Genomic DNA, 18543 nt, shown 5'->3' with positions numbered 1-18543 from the left:
GTTTTTTACTAGAAAATGTCCATTTGCCTTCTATAACCAATCTAGGACAGCAAAACTGAAATATTTTAAAATGTATTTAGTTTTTCTTTATTTTAAAGATGTTATTATGGATATTAAAACCAATGGCACATATTGTGGATTTTATAATTACAAAAGTAATTTGTACCAAGTGGAAAATTTGGATGCCATGGATTAGCTCAAAAAAGAAAACAAAAGGCATTCATGGTTCTGCCACCAAGTAATAAGCACTATATTTGTGACTACTTGGCTACTCTGGACAAAATGTATTTACAGTAGTTTAAGATAAGAATTGGCATTGTCATACATACCAGTTTGGAACTCACCTCACAATGTATGTATTGTAGAAAAACTTTTAATGCCTAAGAAATTATAGTAATCAGTTGCAGTGCACTTAATTCAGATATTTAAACAATTGCATTTTTTGCTATTTTAAACAATCCTACATTGAACATCCTTATAGAAAAGTTCTTACTTAATTTGATTTTCATCAATATAAGCATTCTTGAATTTTACTATCATTTTGTAAGATAAGCATAACAAAAATAATACTGAAGTTTTTAAACCTGTAAGTTTGGAGAAAAATATTAAACTTTACAATATTTAAACTTATATTTACAGTGATATCTCTTACTCTATTCAAGTATTTATATTATTCAACACTTTTCTGCAGTTTTAAAAATTTTATTCCTGGACAAAATTTATGTGTAAGAATTTTTATATTTTGCATTGTTATGATTTTTCCAAATTTCTGCAATAAATACATAAAAAACGTACAGAGTTTGTATATTTATTTTTAACCATCTTTCTCAATTCTCTAATTAATTTAACCAATTTTTATTTGACTATATTATTTATAATTCTTCATGTCTTTTCAAAGTGTCCTCTGATTGCAAAGTTTGTTTTTCCCCCCAGCAGGCCTCCTGACTCAAGCTGTATACATTTGCAATATCTGATTTTTAACCACACACTCTTCTTTTTATTGACCCAGAGTGAAAATTGATACTCTTATCTGAAGGACTATTCCCTTGAGTGTATTTAAGCCAGACCAATCTCTGTGTTTAATCTGGGTTCATCAGGAACCATTAGCCTTGATTGGTTTGTTTTTCTCCTGCTCCATCTCAGGACTTGATTCATTGAGTTAACAACTATTCTCCCCAGAGGATGGCTACCACAAGCATGTTTCAACTAATTCCAATAACTTACTTATAGAAATTGAACTGACCTCTTTTCCTTTTTAGTTTAGAACTACTGTAATGAATACTTTATTTGTTCAAATCTTTGAAGATCTCTGAGGACAAAGCAGAAACTCAGATCTTTGTTATGTTTAGCATGCTATTTATCACTATTTCCATTTTTCATTGTTGATTTATGCAGGCCAGTTAAAATAATAAGCATCACTTACTAAAGACTCATACATTGGTATTCAATGTGTCTTCATTAATTATGATTTGACTATCTTGGGATTTATGTTATTTCAGAAAAGAACTAGGTATGTGTTTATCTTTGTAAAATATCAGGAAAATAGAGTAGGAAGCATTTTAGCAGTATGCATAAGGCTGAAAGAATTATTAAGAACAGACTATATTTCTTTTAAAATACTCTAGAATAACATTACTCAGAAAATAAAGCAATCTGTATTTGAAGCTCCAGCAAATTACAATCTATGAGCCCCATCACAGTTTTTTGAGTGTTTAATTAACTTGCATTGCTAATGTGTAATGTATCTCTAAGTAGTTAAACTTTCACTCAAACTTTGCTATTGTAATTCTGAGGAAGGAAAATCATTGCACTATCATTTAAAACATATAGCTCTAGCTCTGATTTTTAATATCTGTGACTTATGACCTCAAGTAAATAATTTAACTTGTCTGAGTCTAATTGCTTATCACTGAAATGAAAGAAGAAAACAAAATATTGAGCCCAAAATCCATCCTGAAAATTATAAATCAACAAAATTCTGACTAGTCCTTACTATGTACTAGATTATTTTTATTGCGAATTCACAAGATGATTTTTGTTTTCAATTTTTAGGTTCCCTATGGCAAGGAACACAATGGCTTGTGCAAGTTTGTCTATAAAATTATAATTGCTATGAAACAGCTTTGATAATTGCCTTGGCTACAATATTCTGAATAATTCTAAGTTTCACTTAAAATATTTGAATGAGTGAGTTATTTAGGACTAAAAATGATAATCGTGGGGAAATAATAAGATTTCCCATTTACACTCTCAAACACTTTCCATTTTGAAAAAAAAAAAATCAGTTGCATTCAAGACTAAATTCTTTTAGGCCCACATTTACTCTTTTTTTTTTTTTTTCCTTTTATTTATTATTATTTTTTTAATTTATTTATTTATTTTTAATTTTTACTTTACAATTCTGTATTGGTTATAAACATAGCACAAAGCTTTTGTGTGACAGGTTTTAAAGTAGCGACAATTTTTCCCATATAAAAAAAAGAAAAATCCTATCTGAAGTAAATTCAAACTATATCCTTATTGTTGTTCAGTCACTCAGTCCAGTCTGACTCTGCAACCCCATGGACTGCAGCACATGAGGCTTCCCTGTCCTTCCCTATCTCCCAGAGTCTGCTCAATTTCATGTCCATTGAGTTGATGATGCCATTCAACCATCTCATTCTCTGTTTTCATCCCCTTCTCCTCATGCTCTCAATCTTCCCCAGCATCAGGGTCTTTTCCAGTGAGTCGGCTATTTGCATCAGGTGACCAAAGTATTGGAGCTTCAGCATCAGACCTTCCAGTGAATATTCAGGGTTGATTTCCTTTGGGATTAACTGGTTTGATATCCTTGCTGTTCAAGGGACTCTCAAGAGTCTTCTCCAGTACCAAAGTTTGAAAGCATCAATTGTTCAGCACTCAGCCTTCTTCTTGGTCCAACTCTCACATCCATACACAACTACTGGAAAAATCTTAGCTTTGACTATAAACACCCTTGTCAACAAAGTAATGTCTCTGCTTTTTAATACACTGTCTAGTTTTGTCATAACTTTTCTTCCAAGGAGCAAGCATCTTTTAATTTCACAGCTGCAGTCACTGTCTGCAGTGATTTTGGAGCCCAAGGAAGTCAAAGGTGTCACTGTTTCCATTGTTTCCTCCATCTACTTGCCATGAAGTGATGGGACTGGATACCATGATCTTAGTTTTTTGAATGTTGAGTTTTAAGCCAAGTTTTTCATGCTTTTCTTTTATCCTCATCAAGAGGATCTTTATTTCCTCTTCACTTTCTGCCATTAGGGTAGTGTCATCTACATATCTGAGGTTATTGATATTTCTCCCGGAAATCTTGATTCCAGCTTGAGTTTCCTCCAGCATTTTGCATAATGTACCATGCATATAAGTTAAGTAGGGAGACAATACACAATCTTGACATACTCCTGTCCCAATTTTGAATCAGTCTATTGTTCCATGTCCAGTTCTAACTGTTGCTTCTTGACCTGCATAAAGGTTTCTCAGGAGGCAGGTAAGGTGATCTGGTATTCCCATGCCTTTCAGAATTTTCCAGTTTGTTGTGATCCACACAGTCAAAGGTTTTCATGTAGTCAATGAAGCAGAAGCAGATGTTTTACTGGAATTCTCTTGCTTTTTCTATGACCCAACAGATGTTGGCAATTTGACCTCTGGTTCCTCTGCCTTTTCTAAATCCAGCTTGTACAACTGGAAGTTCTCGATTCACATACTGTTGAAGCCTAGCTTGAAGGATTTTGAGCATTACCTTGCTAGCATGTGAAATGAGTGCAGTTGTGTGGTTAATTTTATAACATTACCTAAGGGTTAATACTAAACTGTCATTAGTGATCTTGCCTGGAAAATCCCATGGACGGAGGAGCCTGGTAGGTTGCAGTCCATGGGGTCGCTAAGAGTCGGACAGGACTGAGCAACTTCACTTTCACTTTTCCCTTTCATGCATTTGAGAAGGAAATGGCAACCCACTCCAGTATTCTTGCTTGGAGAATCCCAGGGACTGTGGAGCCTGGTGGGCTGCCATCAGAGTTGGACACGACTAAAGTGACTTAGCAGCAGCAGCAGTCATTAGTGAAATGATTAATTTTGAAAAATTAATTATTGTTGAAAGCTAATATTGCAAAATTTATGTGTTAAATATTAAGTCTTCTTGTAGACTGAGGCAATTTTTTCTGTCTCACTTTAGGTAGCTAGATAGGATGTACCCATTATTTAGGGAATGATAGGCTTTAGAGATGGAGAAGGCAATGGCAACCCACTCCAGTACTCTTGGCCTGGAAAATCCCATGGACGGAGGAGCCTGCTAGGCTGCAGTCCATGGGGTTGCAAAGAGTCAGATATGACTGAGTGACTTCACTTTCACTTTTCACTTTCATGCATTGGAGACGGAAATGGCAACCCACTCCAGTGTTCTTGCCTGGAGAATCCCAGGAACTGGGGAGCCTGATGGGCTGCTGTCTGTGGGGTCGCACAGAGTCAGATACGACTGAAGGAACTTAGCAGCATCAGCAGCAGCAGAATTTAGAGAATAGAAGAACAAAGACATGGGCTTAACATTCTCACCTTTTATATATCTTTAAATATTTATTTATTTATTCATTTATTTTTATGCACTGGCTTTTCGTTGCTGTGGCTTCTCTTGTCCCAGAGCACAGGCTATAGGGTGCATGAGTAAACAACAAAATTGGAAAAAAAATACTGATCTCACAGAAGCAGTTCTGTTCCAGTACCTGCTCCAGCCAAGAGAAAGATTCTCTTGCAGTAAGGTGTTTAGCAATCAAGGTGTTGACATGGGTTTCTTACCTGTTCCTCTCACTTGAGTTGATCCTAAACTAATGGGGGTAAAGTAAAATCTCCTCATAATTTTAGGGATCTGAAATTAAGTGCAATCTGTTCTGCTAAGGTTCTATATGCCTCCTTGGCATAAGAGAATATAGAAATGAACAGGCTAAATGGATTCTCCATGCACCAAGACTTATAGTATGACAGATTTTTTTTTTTTTTTGATGATACTGGCATTGTGAATCAAAAAAAATGGAGGAGACTTGCAGTAGCTATGTGCCATGGATCATATAATGAGATCACATGAAACTTTGACCCCTCAAATGAGATGATGCCTTTGTGAGGATTTCAATCCACAAACTAGCCTGAAGAACACACTTTGGTGGATGTCACTATAGACAGATGGTGACTGAGGACAATATACCATCTCCCATGGTACCTCCTATAAAAGTTAACTATTTTATTTAGACACAATACCAGGAAGAAAGAGAAGGGTAGGCAGAATCCTTGAGTGTACCTTGAATTAGCAAAGTAATACTTTTTATTTCCTCCTGGGCAGAATGAGATTAAGATTGAAACTAAGTTGAATTATAGAAAATAAAGAAAATTATGATTTTTCATAGCTGAGTTTGTAAATATGGCCCCCCCCAACATTAGTCTTACCATTATAGTGATTGAGTACTCTTCCTAACATAGAATTCATCCTAACAACTTATCTTCATGTTAGTAAAGTACAGAACAGGGGAAGATGAGGAAACTGGCAAATGGCATCAAGTTTGTCCTTTGTTTCTTTGGAATATGCTAAGTTTATCTGCATGAGCAGGATTTCGGGGGGTGGGGGGTGGCAATTCTCTCCACTGTCATGTTTGGATTAAAAGAGCAGTTTATTTCCTCTCTGTCTTTTTATCACTTGAAAATGATTTTTGGAAAGTTCTTACTCTGTTTCAAATGGGTAGAAAGGAACTTTGCTTTTAATTAAAATCCTTTCTAGATAATGAGTTTTTAGTTCTAGGTAATGACTTTTTGATTATAAGGTATCCTTAACTAATGATGGTTCCTGAATTCCTTTCAAAGAGCTTAAATGAAGTAATCTTCTGGAATATGGGGAAGTGACAGCATTTGCAAGGATGGCACACTGCCATATCAGTTATTATTTGTATAGAGAAAATGGAAAAATTAACAAGACTTACTCATCATTCCCCATCCAATGGCACCCCCAGAGGTGGTTTTGATAGCAAAACCTTTCATCGTTAGCCCTCCTTGTGTGCTGCCTTCTACTTATTGCTTATATATTTTATTTAATCATTAGTATATTCTGATTCAAAATTGATCAAGGATTCATTAGAGAGGATAATTCACCATGGTTTCATGTTGAGAAGTAGGCTGACAAAAGGTCAATGTCCACAGAAAGTTATTGGATATGGTAGAGCTGAGTTTATATCTGAAGGGTTCAAAAACAAAAATGGAAACCATTGACCCTTAATTTTTATGTCCAAACTATCTTAAATTGTGTTACAAGAGGCATTTCAATTGTTTTACAGCTCTTCAGTATACTGTGCATTCCCTAATCCGGCTCTAACAACTCATTCTTCACTCAAATGAGAAAAAAAATCTCAACATAATTACGCTTAAAGAAGCAGAATAGCATTCCCCTACTTCTGTGGTTCTTGTTTTTGTTGTTCAGTTGCTAAGTCAGATTCAACTATTTGTGACCCAAAGGATTGCAGCCTGCCAGGCTTCCCTGTCCTTAACTAACTCCTGGAGTTTGCTCAGAATTCATGCCCACTGAGTTGGTGATGCCATCCAACCATCTCATCCTCAGCCTCTCTTTTCTCTTTTTGCCTTCAATATTTCCCAGCATCAGTGTCTTTTCTGATGAGTCGGCTCTGCATCAAGTGGCCAAAATATTGGAGCTTCAGCTTCAGCATCAGTCCTTCCAATGAATATTCAGGGTTGGCTTCTTTTAGGGTTGACTGGTTTGATCTCATTGCAGTCCAAGGGACTCCCAAGAGTCTTCTCTAACACCAAATATCGAAAACATCAATTTCTTGGCACTCAGCCTTCTTATGGTCCAACTTTCACATCCACACATGACTATGGAAAAACCATATCTTTGATGATATGGACCTTGTCAGCAAAATGACATCTCTGCTTTTTTAATATGCTATGTGGGTTTGTCCTAGCTTTTCTTCAAAGAGCAAGTGTCTTTTAACTTCATGGCTGCAGTTACCATCTGCAGTGATTTTGGAGCCCAGGAAAATAAAATCTGTCACTGCTTCCACTTTTCCACCATCTATTTGCCATGGAGTGATGGGACTGGATGCCATGTTCTTAGTTTTTTGAATATTAAATTTTAAGCTAGCTTTTTCATTCTCTTCTTTTACCATCATCAAGAGACTCTTTAGTTCCTCTTCACTTTCTGCCATTAGAGTGGTATCATATGCATATCTGAGATTATTGATATTTCTCCAGCAATCTCAATACCAGCTTGGGATTCATCAAGCCGGCATTTCACATGATGTACTCTGCACATAACTTAAATAAACAGAGTGACAATATACAGCCTTGTTGTACTCCTTTCTCAATTATGAACCAGTCAGTTTTTCCATGTAAGGTTCTAACTGTTGCTTCTTAATCCACATACAGGTTTCTCAGGAGACAGGTAAGGTGGTCTGGTATTCCCATCTCTTGAAGAATTTTCCACAGTTTGTTGTGATCTACACAGTCACAGGTTTTCACATAGTCAATGAAGCAGAACTTTTTCTGAAATTCCCTTGCTTGCCATTTCCTTCTCCAAGGGATCTTCCCAACCCAGGGATCTAACCCACATATCTTGTGTCTCCTGCATTTCAGGCAGATTCTTTACCTACTGAGCCACTGGGGAAGCCCCCTGGTTCTCATTGTATGTAACTCTAAACCTTGGACAGGACCATATTGTCCCAGAAACTATTTGACTTAATGAATTTGATTTAGTTCATCAGTACAAATACTGAGACTTTTGGTCCAGGTAATAGAAAGCTCACCAGCCTATTCATTTAACAAGTATCTATTGAGCACATGTTATGAAAAGGAATACTTGGTCTTTACATAAGGATATAGTAGCAAAAATTACCAACTCTCCCACTTTCAGTATCTAGTAGAGTGAACAGCTAGCAGGTAATTAGCTAAAAATAGCTCAGCTGGTAAATAATCTGCCTGTAATGCAAGAGACCTTGGTTCGATTCCTGGGTCAAGAAGATCCCCTGGAGAAGGGATAGGGTACCCACTCCAGTATTCTTGGGCTTCTTTAGTGGCTCATACAGTAAAGAATCTGCCTGCAGTGCAGGAGACCTGGGCTTGATCCCTGGGTTGGGAAGATCCCGTGGAGGAGGTCATGGCAACCCACTCCTGTATTCTCGCCTGGAGAATCCCCATGGACAGAGGAGTGTGGCAGTCTACAGTCCATGGGGTAGCAGAGTCAGACACGACTGAGTGACTAAGCACACACAGGCTAAAAATAGTATAAGTATTATGAAAATAGGTTTTCTGACAGAGTATCTCAGTGGGTATCTCAGTGGGTATTTCACAGTGACTGTTGGGGAATGTCCTTTGGAGAAGTTAGTATTTAAGCTGAACTCTAAATAACAAGAAGAGGATAACTACATGAAGATTGTGTCGGAGAGTTTTGGAGGCAAAGGAAAAGCGAGGTGAGTAGAGATTCCAGAGTGTCAAAAGCCTTTTGGATAAAGGTGATGGCAGCAAGAGGGAAAATGGTTTAGAGAGGTAGATATGGACTGATGGTAATGGTATCAGGGGATTTGGATTTTATTTCAACAGTGATGGGAACCTAGGGTAGACTTTACCACAAGAACATGAAGTGATTTATTTGATGATTTAAAAACACTTCTCTCTATATATTGTAATATCAATGATTAAGTAGTATGATATCTGAAATTAGCTTGAAAATCATTTAAAGAGGTGTTGGGTGGGAGTAAATGAGGTTCAGGTGAAACAAGATTAGTCATGAGTTTGATATTTGTTGAAGTTAAGTACATAGAGTTCATTATATTATTGCCTCTACTTTATGTGTATCTGAACATGTTCATAATACAAAGATTGAAAAAAATATAAAAACTACTCTCCCTCCAATGTAATAAATAGTCTAGTTCCCAAACTTGAGTCTATGATAAAGGAGACCTTTATTATCAGTCTTGCTAAAAGGAGAAACTTAAAAGGACAGGCTGCTAGGCAGTGGTAGTCAGAAATATGTAGACTTGATGATGGTACCATTTATTGAAACAGTAAAGACAGGTCAGAGGCTTGCAGCTTGGGCAGGGAGGACATTTCCAGAACCTGGAAATCAAAGGTTCATTCTGGATGTGGCAAGGGTGAGGTGTTTATTAGATATCCAACTGGAGTTAGCATGTAGCTCCTGTACACATTTGAACCTTGAGTTCAGAGGGTAGTGTTGTGGATGGAATTATCTGTTCACAGGAATTTGTCCTTCTCCTTTGTTGTTTCCCTATAAGCAGGACATACTTCTCACCTTATTACTTTGGGTTTGGCTGCATGAATGTCTTTGGCCAATAGAATGTAAACAAATTTGAAAGTTGCTGTATCTGAGCAAAAGTTTTAAATGTGCTAACATTTTTAGTTTGGTTGCTTTCTCCTGCATCATCTATGAGGGTAGCATGTCCCAGTGTTTCCCTGATGTTCAAACCTGTGTTCTGAGGTGAGATGACACTGAGGTGCCCTTACTCAAGCTCATCAAAGTTGAAGCACTTAAGAGTGACACAAGAAATAAATATTGCTGAAAGCTACTGAGATATTATAGTGGGTTATTCCTGAAAAGTTGACTGATACAGTCAGGGATAGAGATATGCATTTGGAAGTCATTGGCATATTGGTTTTATTTAAAGCCTATTGCTATATAAGATGATATAAGGGAAGTGATGATCTCTAATTGTCTTTTATGTTGAGAAATGGGCTTACTGAAACAAAACTAAACAAAACAAATAACCTCATAAAATTGAGACATTCTTGGAAATTTATGGCTAAAATGACTTTTATTTATTTATTTTTTTTTGGTTCCTATAATGCTTAGGTTAGTTCCATTTCCAAAATTGGCAAGTAGATACTTTAAATCAACATTTGACAATTTTTTTTTCTTGATGTATCTGCAAATCAAACAAAATGTGAAATGCCTTACTCAAAGTATACATCACCATGAGGTAGAAATTCCTGATAATTTTTCAAGTTTTAACAATGAAGTAGAAATTGGAGAAAAGTATAAAACGAAATGAGTCAATTTCTCCTTGCCTAAAACCAGGTCACTAGTTTTAAAACATAATAAATTTGATTTTGGAATATATTGTTTCTTGGTAAAAAATTTCTGTCACAAAATGCATTCAGCTTTGTTTTAATTAAATGAAATAAGGCATTTGTAACTTGATAAATGTCTCTTTAAAATGCATATGAAATTATGCTGGTGGTAATTTGTTAAATTATTATGGAAATTTCACACTTCCACAATAATGTTTAATTTGCTCTTGATTTAGGGTAAGTGTCCTGTCATAAACTACCCACTCTATCTTTACTTTCACTTTTCAGCAATTCTATGGACATCTACACACACTTATATTTTTCTTAATACTGAAGATCCCAAACAAATTGTAGTTAAGGTGGGGTGGTGGAGTTAGTAAAAAATTATTCTAGGACCAAACACATTTCTTTTCAAATTTCATGCTACATTTTTTGTTACATGTTATATTTTTTTCTTTGAGTGGCTTTTCAACTATGGCTTTAAATCTAAGACATTTCCTGCCCTTAATCATTTTTATAGCAAGCATGGAGTTTCTTTTGTATGCTTTTTCTCTACAGTTTGTTAAAATCCCAGATATAATGTTGAAATGTGGTTTTATACTACTATAATTTACCCTTTCTGTATTTATTTGACTACTAGTAGGGTTTGCTTCAGTCCCTTGTTATCACATAAAAATTTTATCATAAGTCATTTCATTGAAGTAAGAAGGATTTGGGGAGTGACCTCATGAATTGTATGTCTTCAGCTATTTAATTCATTAACAGCACAATGACTGTCATTTTAAGTTCTTAATGTGTTTTTGGTATCATTCTAAAAACATTACATGATATATTCAATCCTCACGCAACCTTGTGAAGTAGTTCTGATAATATTCCCATTCAATAGAGGAAGGAACATGTTAAACAACTTTCCCAATGGTTTGCAGTTAGTAAACTGTGGAACCATGATTCAGGCTCTTCTCTGTCTAATGCTAAAGCCTGCATGCTTGTTATATATATATATATATATATATATATATACACACACACACATATATATAACATATATATAACACACATATATAACATATATATATACATACATATATGCACATACATACATATATATACATACATATATGCATATACATACATATATAACATATATATATACATATATATATAACACTATATATATAAATAACACACACATAAATATATATAATATGTGTATATATACATACATATATGCATATACATACATACATATATGCATATACATACATATATATAACATATATATATACATATATATAACACTATATATATATAAATAACACACACATAAATATATATAATATTACACATATGTAGATACATATAGTCCTTATTAGAGTAGACTAACAGCTTCAGCAAACAATCTCCAAATCTCAGCAAACCCTCACAAGAAGTTGGAGGCAGGATTAGATTACTGTTGAACTAATTGTATTGCCTCAGGAGTAGTTTCCTTTCACATCTCCTCGATGTTGGGTCTGGCATATTATTTGATTTGGCCAATCAAATGTGAAATTTTTATCATGTAGACCTGTGCCTTAAGAAGCAAAACATTTTGCTGCTTAACCCCCAGAAGCTTCAGAATTCCTTTATGAGGAGAACAAATGAGGCAGGTGGAGCTAACATAGACTTAATCACAGATGCATTCCCCCAGCCAGCTTGCAAACCCACAGACCTATGAGCAAGAAAATAATGCTTATTATTCCATGCATAAGTGATCTTATGGCTTTTGTTATGCAGCAAAAGCCAATGTAAATTTTTGAAGTGAAGCAATTGTGAAAGAACTGAGGTCTAGAGTGGTTAAGTATTCTACATCACTTGGCTATTGACTAGCAGAATTGAGAGTCAAACTAAGGCCCTCTGATTCCAATATACATATCTTCGACCATTCTGCCATGCTAACTCCAAGTAAGCATATTGTTTTCCTGTATAAAGATACACTGTGGGCTTCGCAGGTGGTGCTAACGGTAAAGAACCTGCCGGCCAACACAGAACACATATGAGACGTGGTTCTGTCCCTGGGTTGGGAAGATCCCCTGGAGGAGGGCATGGAATCCCACTCCAGAATTCTTGCCTAGAGAATCCCATGGAAAGAGGAGCCAGGTGGGCTATGGTCCATAAAGTCAGACATGACTGAAGCAACATAGCATGCATGCACAAAGACACCTTTTTTAGAAAATGCCACTCTTATAAGCTTTTCCTATTTGTTAATTTATATGTGTATCTGTTCACATTTATACATGTAAAAATGAAAAAAAAAATTATGTTTTCTAAAGACCGTAATTTCTCCAGGTGAATTGTTAGTCTGGGATTCCCAACAAGTTTGTCATTTGGAAAACTGACCTCTTGGATAGATGATCTTAACAGACAATATTAAGGTAAATCTGAGTGCATACATTGCAGGGAATCAGGCAAATATTCCTCCAACTTAGTTTTGGATAATTATCCCAAAGAAGTGGTACCTTTTGTTGGGAACTTAAGAAAGATGCTTTTAAGAGTCTATTTTTCCATTTGTTCAGAGGGGCTTTATTATTACTTAAGCAGCATATGGCTGTGGAATGAGAGATGATGCAAGGAAATACCGTGGTTGAGAAAGTGTGAATGTAGTTGTTAAGCGTTATTGTAGCTGAGAAGTGTTGGCTATTGAACTAGTTTGTTGGACAGTTTGGATATGCAAAACATGTTCAAGGTATTATAAAAAGAGATTTTAAGAGCTCTCAAGTTCCTATATTACCCTTTGTGTGATTTTTTTCTTTTCAGAGGTTTTTGCAGGTTAATACTATACAACACTGTAATCATTGTAGTTAATATAAATTTAATAAAATGAAAATTGAATATTACCCTAATGTGACTGTTGCTGCTGCTGCTAAGTCGCTTCAGTCGTGTCCGACTCTGTGTGACCCCATAGACGGCTAATGTGCCTACAACTTTGCTATTTGAAGTGTGGTCCATGAACCAGCAGCACTGGCATCTCTAAGGAGACGATTAGAAACATAAACTTATGGCCCTAGCCAAAACCAGCTGAATAAAAATATTTATTTTAACAAGATTTCAAGGTTGATGAGAGATAATAACAGAGAAAATTAAAAGTTATTGTTCAGAAGACACCTAATTGCAACACTGTTATTAACCAAGTTGATATATTCTTTACACAATAGTCAGGAAATGAATTATTTACTAAGGTCAAACAGAAAATAAGATAAGAGGAAATGCAAAAATATTAGCTATCACATCATGTAATATATACTGGATTACCAGTTACTGTTCAGAGTAGTGTGAAGAGTTTTTTTAATGGTCAAAATAGTGAAGAAAATGTTGCTATTAAAGTATTTGTTTTTTCAGTTTACAATCCTATCCTCAACTAAGCATCCTTTTCTTTAAGTAGTATACAATATATGCATAATAAAAATATTATAAACTGTTTATTTGACCAAAACCTTTAGCCAAAGCATTACTAACAAACAAAATTAATAGCTTTGGAAATTAGAATAAAATCAACATGAATATCAATAATGTGCTAATTGTCTTTCCTTTCTGTTGACTTTAGGAAAATTTGGATCATAATATATTTATAAGAATGTGACTTAGTTCTGCTATTTGATGCCTAATTCCATATCTTTATAATAAGCCCAAATCATTTATTCAAATAATGTTCAATTTAAGATTCATGTGAATTTACATAAATTATTATAGGGCTCATGTTCGTTGAAATATCTGTAATGAATATGCAGGTAAAATGTTTAATATTTTAGACATTATAATGAAGTCCTTGAAATATTTTCTTTTGCTGAGGGTTTTTGTAAGATGATTTGGCACGTCCCTGCTTAAATGCCTTTTGAAAAATAATTAATAAATTAATGTTTAATTTTTGGCTGCTCTGGGTCTTCGTTGCTGCACACAGTCTTTCTCTAGTTGCAGCTGGTGGGGTCTACTCTCCAGCTGTGTTACAGTGTCTGGGCCTTTCACTGTGGTGGCTTCCCTAGTGGAGCAGGGACTCTGGGCATGTGGGCTTCAGTAGTTGCAGGTTTGACTCCAAATCACAGGCTCCGTAGTTGCAGTGCGTGGGCTTAGTTGCCCTGTGCCATGTGGAATCTTCCCAGACTAGGGACTCAACCCGTGTCTCCCGCATTGGCAGGAGGATTCTTTACCACTGGACCACCTGAAATGGCTTTTAATTTACTTGTAATTGATTACGGTTGAGTCAAGAATCACCTGTTAAATAGTAGCATCCTAATTTACACTGTCTTCTTTTTTCTCTTATTTTTATGGGGTATTATTAGGGACATGAGTCATGGTAAAATATATTTGTTGGACAATGCTGTGTTTTGATTCAGTATCCAGACTCAGTGTGATTTTTCACCATTGCTTCTTCTGATATATTCTTGTTTCTGTGTTTTAGTTTTTATGATCCTTGATGTTTAGTGAAATTAAAGAAGCTATTCTTATATGGATGCACTGGGAAACAAAAAAACAAAGATGTTCAATAAGTATATAGGTAGAAGTTTAGCAACTTTTCAGAAGCCAGTCACTGTTTGTCCAGACTTTGAAACTGCTGAAGCTCTAATACTTTGGCCACCTGATGCTAAGAGCTGACTGATTGAAAAAGACACTGATGCTGGGAAAGGTTGAAGGCAGGAAGAGAAGGGGATGACAATGGAAGAGATGGGTGGATGGCATCACCAACTCAGTGGACATGAGTTAGAGCAAGCTCCAGGAAATGGTGAAGAAAAGGGAAGCCTGGCATATTGCACTCCACGGTTTCGCAGAGTTGGACATAACTGAGCGACTGAACAACAGCAACAAATAGCATTAAGAATGAATGTTAACAATGACAAATATAATTCTTAATGTTCACATGTTGACTTCTGATCTGGATAGCACTTTTTCTTAGAAAAAAAATGTGTAGTGCAACTTCACAGCTTGATTAATTGAAGATAAATGTTGGTATTGAAGTGAATTGTTGTTGTTTAGTCTCTAAGTCATGTCTGACTCTTTTGCATCCCCATGGACTTTAGCCCACCAGGCTCCTCTTCCAGTGGGAATTCCCAGACAAGAGTACTGTAGTGGGTTGTCTTTTCATCCTCCATATGATCTTCTGGACCCAGAGATCAAACCTATAGATCTTGCCACATCTGCTGTATTGAAGGCAGATTCTTCATTGCCGAGCCACCTGGAAAGTTTTTTATTGGGTTGAATGGTGGATCCTAAATCCAATGACAGGTATCATTGGAAAGACAAGGAAAATGTGAGAGACACAAAGATACAAGGAAGAAATCAATGTGAAAATAGAGGTAGAGATTGGAATCATTCATTTAAAAAGCAAGAAATGCCAAGAATACATAGTAGCTATCAAAAACTGGAAGAAGCAAGGAAGGACTCTTCTCTAGAGTCTTGTCATTGTTCAGTTGCTAAGTCATGTCCTACTCTTTGTGACCCCATGGACTGCAGCACACCAGGTTTCCCTGTCCTTCAGTCTCTCCCAAAGTTAGCTCAAATTCATTCCCACTAGGTCAATTATGATATTTAATCATCTCATCTGCTGCTGCCCTCTTCTCCTTTTGCCTTCAGTTTGTCCCAGCATGAGGGTCTATTCCAGATGAGTAGGCTCTTCACATCAAGTGACCAAAGTATTGGAGTTTCAGCTTCAGCATCAGTCTTTCCAGTGAATATTCAGGGTTATTTCCTTTAGGATGGACTGATTTAATCTCCTTGCATCCAAGGGACTCTCAATAGTCTTCTTCAGCACCACAATTTGAAAACACCAATGTTCATCGCAGCACTGTTTATAATAGCCAGGACATGGAAGCAACCTAGATGTCCATCAGCAGATGAATGGATAAGAAAGCTGTGGTACATATACACAATGGGGCATTGTGTAGCCATTAAAAAGAATGCATTTGAATCAGTTCTAATGAGATGGATGAAACTGGAGCCTATTATACAAAGTGAAGTAAGCCAGAAAGAAAAACACCAATATAGTATACTAACACATATATATGGAATTTAGAAAGATGGTAATGATAACCCTGTATGCGAGACAGCAAAAGAGACACAGATGTATAGAACAGTCTTTTGGACTCTGTGGGAGAGGGAGAGGGTGGGATGATTTGGGAGAATGGCATTGAAACATGTATAATATCATATATGAAACGTTTCGATGCATGATACTGGATGCTTGAGGCTGGTGCACTGGGATGACCCAGAGGGATGGTACGGGGAGGGAGGAGGGAGGCGGGTTCAGGATGGGGAACATGTGTATACCTGTGGCAGATTCATGTTGCTGTATGGCAAAACCAATACAATATTGTAAAGTAATTAACCTCCAATTAAAATAAATAAATTTATAAAGAGATGGTATAGGGAGGGAGGTGGGAGGGGGGTTCAGGATTGGGAACTCATGTACACCTGTGGCAGATTCATGTTGCTGTATAGCAAAACCAATACAGTATTGTAAAGTAAAATAAAGTAAAATTAAAAAAAAAAAGAAAAATAAAATAAAATTAAATTAAATTAAAAAAAAATTTTAAAGAAAGCATCAATTCTTTGGCACTCAGCTTTCCTTATGGTCCAGCTCTCACAGCCATACATGACTACTGGAAAAATCACGTGTGTGTGCTTAGTCACTCAGTCACATCAGACTCTCTGTGACACCATGGACTGTAGCCTTTCAGGCTCCTCTGTCCATGGGGATTCTTCAGGCAGGAATATTGGAGTTGGTTACCATGCCCTCCTCCAGGGGACCTTCCCAACCCAGGAATCAAACCTGGGTCCCCCACATTGCAGGCTGATTCTTTACCATCTGAACCACCAGGGAAGCCCTAGCTTTGACTATATCCAGTTTGTCAGCAAAGTGATGTCTCTGCTTTTTAATATGCTGTCTAGATTTGTCATACCTTTTCTTCTAAGGAGAAAACATCTTTTAATTTCATGGCTGCAGTCCCCATCCATAGTGATTTTGGAGCCCAAAGAAATAAAATCTGTCACTCTAGAGTCTTAAGGGGTGATATAACTTTGAAAATCTCTTGAGTTTGGATTTCTGGGCTCTGGAACTGTGAGAGAATAAATTTCTGCTGTTTGATACTACCAAGTGTGTGGTAGTATTTCATATTGGTCCTACTGCTGCTACTGCTGCTAAGTCACTTCAGTCGTGTCTGACTCTGTGCGACCCCATAGACGGCAGCCCACCAGGCTCCCCCCATCCCTGGGATTCTCCAGGCAAGAACACTGGAGTGGGTTGCCATTTCTTTCTCCAATGCATGAAAGTGAAAAGTGAAAGTGAAGCCGCTCAGTCATGTCTGACTCTTTGTGACCCCATGGACTGCAGCCTACCAGGTGCCTCTGCCCATGGGATTTTCCAGGCAAGAGTACTGAAGTGGGGTGCCATTGCCTTCTCCACATATTGGTCCTAGGAAACTAATATTCTACTGTATCAGATAATTCCAAAGCCTAATGACTTAGCAAAATATATGTTTATTGCTTATACATATCATAGTTTATCCTGTTGGCAGGTAAGAATCTGCTCCATGCAGTCATTCACAGACCCATACTCTACTAATTGTGACTCTACCATTCACAAGAAGTGATTCTAATGTCTCGGCAATCAATCGTGACCCCAACCTGACCAAAAGGATTTGTGAAAATGTAGTCTTCCTGTGTCCCTATAAAGATGATGCAAACACAGCACCATATCTGGTGAATATATGCATTTTTTTTTCCTGCCATAGTTTGTCTTTCTGGGGTGAGGTATCTGTTTCATTCTTTCTTCGAAACGTAGAAAACATTAGTGATCTCTCCAATTAGGCAGAAAAGCCTAAGTTAATTTATTTACTGACTTCTGTTCAGAGTCAGCCTCTCAATCTATTTCTACGTATATAGTAATTTTTTAATGATTTTTTTTACCTTGCTTGACTTTTTTGATTAATCAACTTCTAGATACCTTAGATAAAAATTCCAGCCCTGCTATTTTTATGAAATGTGAAAATGAAACTGAAAGAGAAAGTGAAGTCGTGCCTGACTCTTTGCGACTCCGTGGACTGTAGCCTACCAGGCTCCTCCATCCATGGGATTCTCCAGGCAAGAGTACTGGAATGGGTTGCCATTTCCTTTTCCAGGGGATCTTCCCTACCCAGATTTCGAACCCGGGTCTCCCGCATTGGAGGCAGAAGCTTTAACCTCTGAGCCACCAGGGAAGCCCTTTATAAAATGTAATTTTAGGCAATTTATTTCTCTTCCCTGAACCCATTTTCCAGTTTGTTTAATGGTTGGTTTCAGTTAGTAGCTTTAAGTTATTATGAAGCTTCAATCAGATAAGGCATGAAAAATACCAGCATTCAGTCTGTGATTTGTTAGTAGATTGTCCCTTTAAACTTCTGAAGATAAATTGAGTCTCCAAAATGCAAACCAGCTTCACTGCCTTGTGTATAG

The sequence above is a fragment of the Oryx dammah genome, unplaced genomic scaffold, assembly GCF_014754425.2.
Source record: "Oryx dammah isolate SB20612 unplaced genomic scaffold, SCBI_Odam_1.1 HiC_scaffold_16, whole genome shotgun sequence".
Lineage (NCBI taxonomy): Eukaryota > Metazoa > Chordata > Mammalia > Artiodactyla > Bovidae > Oryx > Oryx dammah.
The sequence above is the reverse complement of the archived record's forward strand: the minus strand, read 5'-3'. Positions refer to the sequence as shown.